Here is a 6,818-nt window from a genome sequence, read left to right as displayed (position 1 = left end):
GTTTGTAGCTGTACAAAATGCGAATACACCTGTGCCTTGGATTGATGGTGCTGGAAGGAATCCTCCCCTCTCTCCTCCCCAGCCCCCACCTCCTCAACTCTGCGCCTTTACCCCTATCAATTCTTACATTCAGGTATTTACACTTTGATCTGAGCCCCACCCCCACCCCCACCCCCCCACTTTCCTGATTCTTGCTGTGACTTCAGATGCCAGCCAGAGCTCATTATTTTGATTCTCATAATTGGCTTGATTTCTCCACCAATTACATATCAAATGTTTGAGAATAGCTTCCTTCTGTCTTTATTCATAAATAACTTAGCTAGATACGAATTCTTGGGTTACTCTCCATTCTCTCTTTTCAGACCTCTAAAAATATTGCTTCGATGTCTCCAAAATTTGAGGCACATTTGGTATTTTCCTTCCTGAATATCATTTGCTTCTTCCTGTAAGGGACCAGCGAGCCACTTTCTATTTTTCTTAATGTTCACTGTTTCAGCAGACACGGCATTATTTGTTAGTCTAATTTGGGGCAGGGGTGGGGGGCGGTTGGCAGGTTACAACAACCTGACCTGGGGAAGTAACATTCTCTTTTGGAAGTTAGAAGATGGGTTCTAGAACTTAAAATGTTAGGCTTTACATAAGTCTTTGAAATTCCCCAAGACTTAATTTTCATGGAGAAATGCAGGAGTGATACACATTATTTCCGAGAAAACTTCTCCATCTCACAGCCAGTGATCCCCATTCAGATGCATGACATGTGCAGTGTTTATTGGATACCACGGTCTGAAACCCCGAGAATACAGTGTTTATTCTAATTTAAGCTCATCATAATGATAAAGGGGAATAGAAATAGGTAAGCCATTCGAATGCTGACCACAGCGCCATGCATTTCGAGGCTTGGGGAGGAGCCGGCCTGGTCAGGCGCCCCCATTGGCTAGGCGATGCTTAGTAGAGCCGGAACCCGGGAGCGAGCGAAGCACAATGACATTTCCTCTTTAAATAATCGGAGCCGGGGCCTCTTGGAGTAATGGCTGCGTCGGCAGATTTAAGTAAGTCTTCCCCAGCAACGAATGGGATCCCATCTTCAGACACAACCAACGAAGCGATGGACCCCTTCCATGCTTGCAGTATTCTTAAGCAACTCAAAACATTGTAAGATGAAGGACAGTTGACAGACATTGTAGTGGAAGTGGATCACGGGAAAACATTTTCCTGTCATAGAAACGTTCTTGCTGCCATCAGCCCCTACTTCAGGTCCATGTTCACTAGCGGCCTTACAGAGAGTACTCAGAAAGAAGTTCGAATCATTGGTGTCGAAGCTGAATCAATGGATTTAGTATTGAATTATGCCTATACCTCTAGAGTTATTCTGACAGAGGCCAATGTTCAAGCCTTGTTCACTACAGCTAGCATCTTCCAAATTCCTTCCATACAAGACCAGTGTGCTAAGTATATGATTAGTCATTTGGACCCACAAAATTCTATTGGGGTCTTTATCTTTGCTGATCATTATGGTCATCAAGAACTTGGAGATCGATCAAAAGAATACATCCGTAAAAAGTTTCTGTGTGTCACCAAAGAACAAGAGTTTCTCCAGCTGACAAAAGACCAACTCATAAGCATACTAGATAGTGATGATTTAAATGCAGACCGGGAAGAACATGTTTATGAAAGCATTATAAGGTGGTTTGAACATGAGCAAAATGAAAGAGAAGTACACCTTCCAGAAATTTTTGCCAAATGTATACGTTTTCCTTTGATGGAAGATACATTTATCAAGACAATTCCACCTCAGTTTGCACAGGCCATAGCCAAAAGCTATGGAGAAAAGGGACTATCCAACACCAATGGCTGTACACAGAGGCTTGGAATGACTGCTTCTGAAATGATCATATGTTTTGATGCTGCACACAAACACTCAGGAAAGAAGCAAACAGTGCCTTGTCTAGATATAGTCACAGGAAGAGTGTTTAAACTATGCAAACCACCAAATGACCTAAGAGAAGTTGGGATTCTGGTATCACCAGATAATGACATTTACATTGCAGGAGGGTACAGGCCAAGCAGCAGTGAGGTCTCCATCGATCATAAGGCAGAAAATGATTTTTGGATGTATGACCATTCCACCAATAGATGGCTATCCAAGCCATCCTTGCTTCGAGCCAGAATAGGCTGCAAACTAGTGCATTGCTCTGGTAAAATGTATGCAATTGGAGGGCGTGTATATGAAGGTGATGGAAGAAACTCCCTGAAGTCCGTGGAGTGCTATGACAGCAGAGAGAACTGCTGGATGACTGTCTGTGCCATGCCGGTTGCAATGGAGTTTCATAACGCTGTGGAGCACAAAGAGAAGATCTATGTTTTACAGGGAGAATTTTTCCTCTTCTATGAGCCTCAAAAAGACTACTGGGGATTTCTAACCCCCATGACTGTGCCTAGAATCCAGGGCTTGGCGGCTGTGTACAAGGACTCCATCTACTACATAGCTGGGACCTGTGGAAATCATCAGCGTGTGTTTACTGTAGAAGCCTATGACATAGAGCTCAATAAATGGACTCGGAAGAAGGACTTTCCATGTGATCAGTCTATAAATCCATACCTTAAGCTGGTACTTTTCCAGAATAAACTCCATTTATTTGTCCGAGCTACTCAAGTGACTGTTGAAGAACATATCTTCAGAACCAGCAGGAAAAATTCTCTTTACCAGTATGATGATATTGCTGACCAGTGGATGAAAGTGTATGAGACCCCAGATCGGCTGTGGGACCTTGGCCGCCATTTTGAGTGTGCTGTGACTAAACTCTATCCTCAGTGTCTTCAGAAAGTACTGTAATACGTAGCAGGCCTCAGCACGTCACTGGCATCTCATACTAAGGAACCTTGTTTAGGAAATAATGTCAACATTGATGAAAGCTGAGAGTTTTGTATACAGAAATGGGTGCTCGTAAAGATTGTGGTGTGGGGAGGGATTTGCTTTTATCTTCATGATATTTTCATTTCAGTAAGGAAAGAAACAAAGTACAATTATCAGCATTTTTCCACCCCTGACATAAAAGTATCATTCTAGAATTTTGTGATAAATAGTCCCTGAGAAACCAGGTGAATCAAGACAACTATGCACTCTTAAAAAGCAGTTTGAGTATTCCTGGGTAGAGACATCCAAACTAGTTAACAGGACTTTTTATTTTAAATACGGGTAACAATATGAGGCAATATCATTTATTTAGCTGTGATCTCTCTAACACAGAGAAGCACTAACTTAGATCCTTATTCTTACTATTTATATGTATTTGCATATCTATTTTTGTGTACTGTTTTCAAGTGTACGAGATTTTAAGCTCTGTCAAACTGAAGGAAAACTCAGTCTCAGAAAGAACTTTCAGTCACGTTGTTTCATATTCTCATGTAACTTTAAGTTAAAACTTTGAAGTGGCAGTTTTCTGTCCATAACTTTTTCAAGTGCTAGTGTCTCATCTTTTAAAATCCCAGAAAGGGCTCAGATTTGCAGGTGACTGGTGCTCGTATAAGTTAATTCATGTGTAGCTAGACTGGTTTAAATGGTTTGAGTCTGTGTTTCTCTTTCAGATTAGCATGCTAGTTCCATGGCTGTGGCACTTTGTCTTGTGACTTCACGAGGTCTGCTCTTTGTGTGATAGGATATGGCCGATGGCCATTGGTCTAACTGGATTCAGTTTTACAATCCCAAGTTTGCACTAACATGGGCTGTTTTGTTGCCCAACCTCTTTTTCCATCCTCTACTTGTCCAGTCATTGTTGGTACCATGAAAGTTATATAACTTAAAATGTGAAGTTTTACACCTACTTTTAAAATTCTGTTTTCTAGAACTGAATCTTACAGTACTCTAATAATTTAGTGGCTTTTAAGGTTCATATTACAGTTATAACCTCTTTATTTATTGCACTCAACAGTGGTGAATATTTTTATGTTGAAACACTTGTTCTAGGTGAAGGTGATATAGAAGGAAGGATGAAGGAGTGAACAGAATCATAGCTTTCTGTACTGTGGGTTCTAAGGAGCTGTTCATATTTAACTGATAAGTTTCTCAGTTGGTTTGTCCTTCATGTTAATATTCCTAAGTAAGTCCTTTTGTACCTAAGGCAAGTATCTGGATTGATAATGTACTCATTACTATGCTTACTATAACTGATAAGTAATACACACATAAGATCAGAGTCTGTCCTCAGTCAGAAGTTTGATTCTCTTGAAGAAAACTGGCATGGTTTGTATTGGGAAAAAAAAAGAGAGAGAAAAGAAAAGAAAAAAAAAAAGAAATAGGTAAGCCACTAGCTCTTCCTCCTACATATATGTTCAATGAATTAAAAATTAGTGAACGTTCACATGTAGGATGCTGCAGAGAATGTGGAAGAGTATTAGAAGAAAACAGGAGAAGCATGTGCCTCATTCTCAGGTCAAGGGCCTGCTCGTTTGAAGGCATCAGCATAGGTATGAATAGTGCTGATCTGTGAGGTAAAGACAGAACCAGTCTTATAAACAGAGATGGGTGCAGAATGCCAGCTCTGAAAGCCCAAAGCTAGGTTGCACCCTCAATTCCAATTAGAGAATGAGTAATGGTGGTCAGGAGACAATGGAAAGGGAAAGGTCCAGAGACTTCCTCATCTGAGGTTTGAGGTTTAGGTTAAAATGGAGGAAGAATCGGGGCAGAGGGCGAGAGATATGCACAGTTGCTAAGTCCTGGTTAACATTTGGTCCCAATTGTCATTGATTCAGCTATGACCTTATAAGGTGTTCCAATAAGCTCTCATCAGATGAGAAGACCAACTAGTTCCTACAAGATGATTACCACTCCACCCTTGTGCCTTCTACAGGATGGTGAGGCCTCCAGGCTCAGCTCTTCTCAGAATCGAAGGTGTCTATAGGTTTAGGTCAATGACTTGTCCATCTCTGCATCTTCAGCCTTGAAACAGGCTGAGATAGGTTAGGTAGGCAGACTCATGAGTGAGTCACCGGCCAATGCTGAGTCAAGCAGGAGTCTGAGCCCAAAGACAGGATACACAAGTAAACTGTTACACAATAAAGACAGAGAAAAGCAGGTTCAAGTGCCCTGCTTTCCATCACCTAGTGGTACCAGGTGAGGAGTCAACACTTTTTGGCAAGAGCAGCTGCATGCCTGTTGTTATGTTATTAATGTAACTGAACCATGGGTATGAGTTTGGGCAAACCAGAAGAGCCCTGGTTGGAATTCTGCTCTTGCATTACCAATCTGTGGTGCTGGGCAAATTATAAAGTCTCCTTTCACCCCAACTTTCTTATATGTAAAATAGTTATTCCAACTTTCTACTGATATTGTGGGTATTAAATGAAGCATATTTATTTAAATGGATATTTAGCTCTCTACCTCCCAGCTGCTTTCTCTCTGAGCTCTCTTCCCATTTTAACATTCTGTGAGTCTAATTAAAATTGGAATAATATAGCATATTATTCATTTCCCCCAATTTCTCTGTAATATTTTTGTAAAGCACTTGCCATTAGAGCTTGGGTGCAATATTTTTCTATTACTTGAAATCTAGTTTTAATGAAATATTTGCTGAAGACCCATTTATAGTCCCTAATTAAGCATGACAGATGGGTGTCCCTGAGATCACCATTTAGTAATTGCCAAATAGATACCATAAAAAACACATAAAGAAGAAGAAAACCACTTGGTAGCAGCTGATGTTTCTCATCTCCCCACCTAGTCATTTCATCAGATTTGGGGAATTCTCTGAGGTCAAAAAGAAATGAGATGTGTGAATAAGCAACTTGACATTTCATTTCTACACAATCCATCTGCAGAACCTGAATTTGACGTGAATGCTTGCTCCATGAAAGAACAAGTTAAACACTGCATTTCACAAACAACGAACAGGTGTTCGTGAACACACTCTATGCTGGTTCTATAAAAAAAAAATGAAAGAGAAATAAAATATGTGCTTAACTGCTTTAACTATTTTAATTTTGTTTCCTGGAGTTTTACTTTATCTGGCTAGGTGATTGATGCTATTATTTAAATTCAATTCTAAAAAAAATCAGACCATTAGGTTGCAAATAAAATTGTCATTGTTTCCATTCACAAAAAGACCAGGTAGAAGATGTGTCTATTAGCAGTCTAGCTTCCCTTCTGGGGACCTGACGTAGAGCCTTAAGGAAGCATATACAACATTATAGGACCAATACTGGGATCAGAACTGTACAGTCACAGGGTGACCTCAAGACAGATTGTTTCATTTGGGGGACCTCATTTTCTTCAACTGCAAAGTAGGGACAAAGACCCAAGTAAATAATGGTGCCCCCAAGGGTCAAAGGGCTGCTTTAAAAACTAAGGTAACAGCCTTAACATCGTGCCATTAACGATTTCAGAGGGGGAAATAAAACCTTGGCATCCTCTTTTGCTTTTTATTTGATTTCCTGCTGCCCCCAAATCTAAAATACTTTTATACCTTCTCCTTCTATCAGTTTCTAGTGTATAATATAAATTTTGAAAAATTATTCTATTCTGCTTCATTCTAGTTTCAAATTTAAAGCCTTAATAACCATCCATCTAATCAAGTGGATACATCTTTATGTGTTAGTATCTCACAGGTACAGTATGTTCCCTTCGGAGCTATAAGTACAGAGGGATTGCAGAGCCCATTATGAGACAGAATCGATGATGCGAATCCTGCCTTTGGTATTGCTGGGTCTAAAGATGTGAGTCATCCTCTTAAAAGGACTTCATTTATAAAGACTTTATAGGAGATCACAGGCCCTAGGGGGAACTCACTGTTGTTACGTTAAAGACTCATGCTATCACACTGCCT

At 40.3% G+C, this 6,818-nt stretch overlaps 1 pseudogene; it reads left to right on the top strand.

Moving 5' to 3' along the window:
* Window positions 1–984: 984 nt before the first annotated feature.
* Window positions 985–3,005, top strand: LOC143274019 (kelch repeat and BTB domain-containing protein 8 pseudogene; annotated as a pseudogene).
* Window positions 3,006–6,818: the final 3,813 nt, after the last annotated feature.

This window comes from Peromyscus maniculatus, chromosome 6, assembly GCF_049852395.1.
Source record: "Peromyscus maniculatus bairdii isolate BWxNUB_F1_BW_parent chromosome 6, HU_Pman_BW_mat_3.1, whole genome shotgun sequence".
Taxonomy (NCBI): Eukaryota; Metazoa; Chordata; class Mammalia; order Rodentia; family Cricetidae; genus Peromyscus; species Peromyscus maniculatus.
This window is presented reverse-complemented; position numbering and strand designations above follow the sequence as displayed.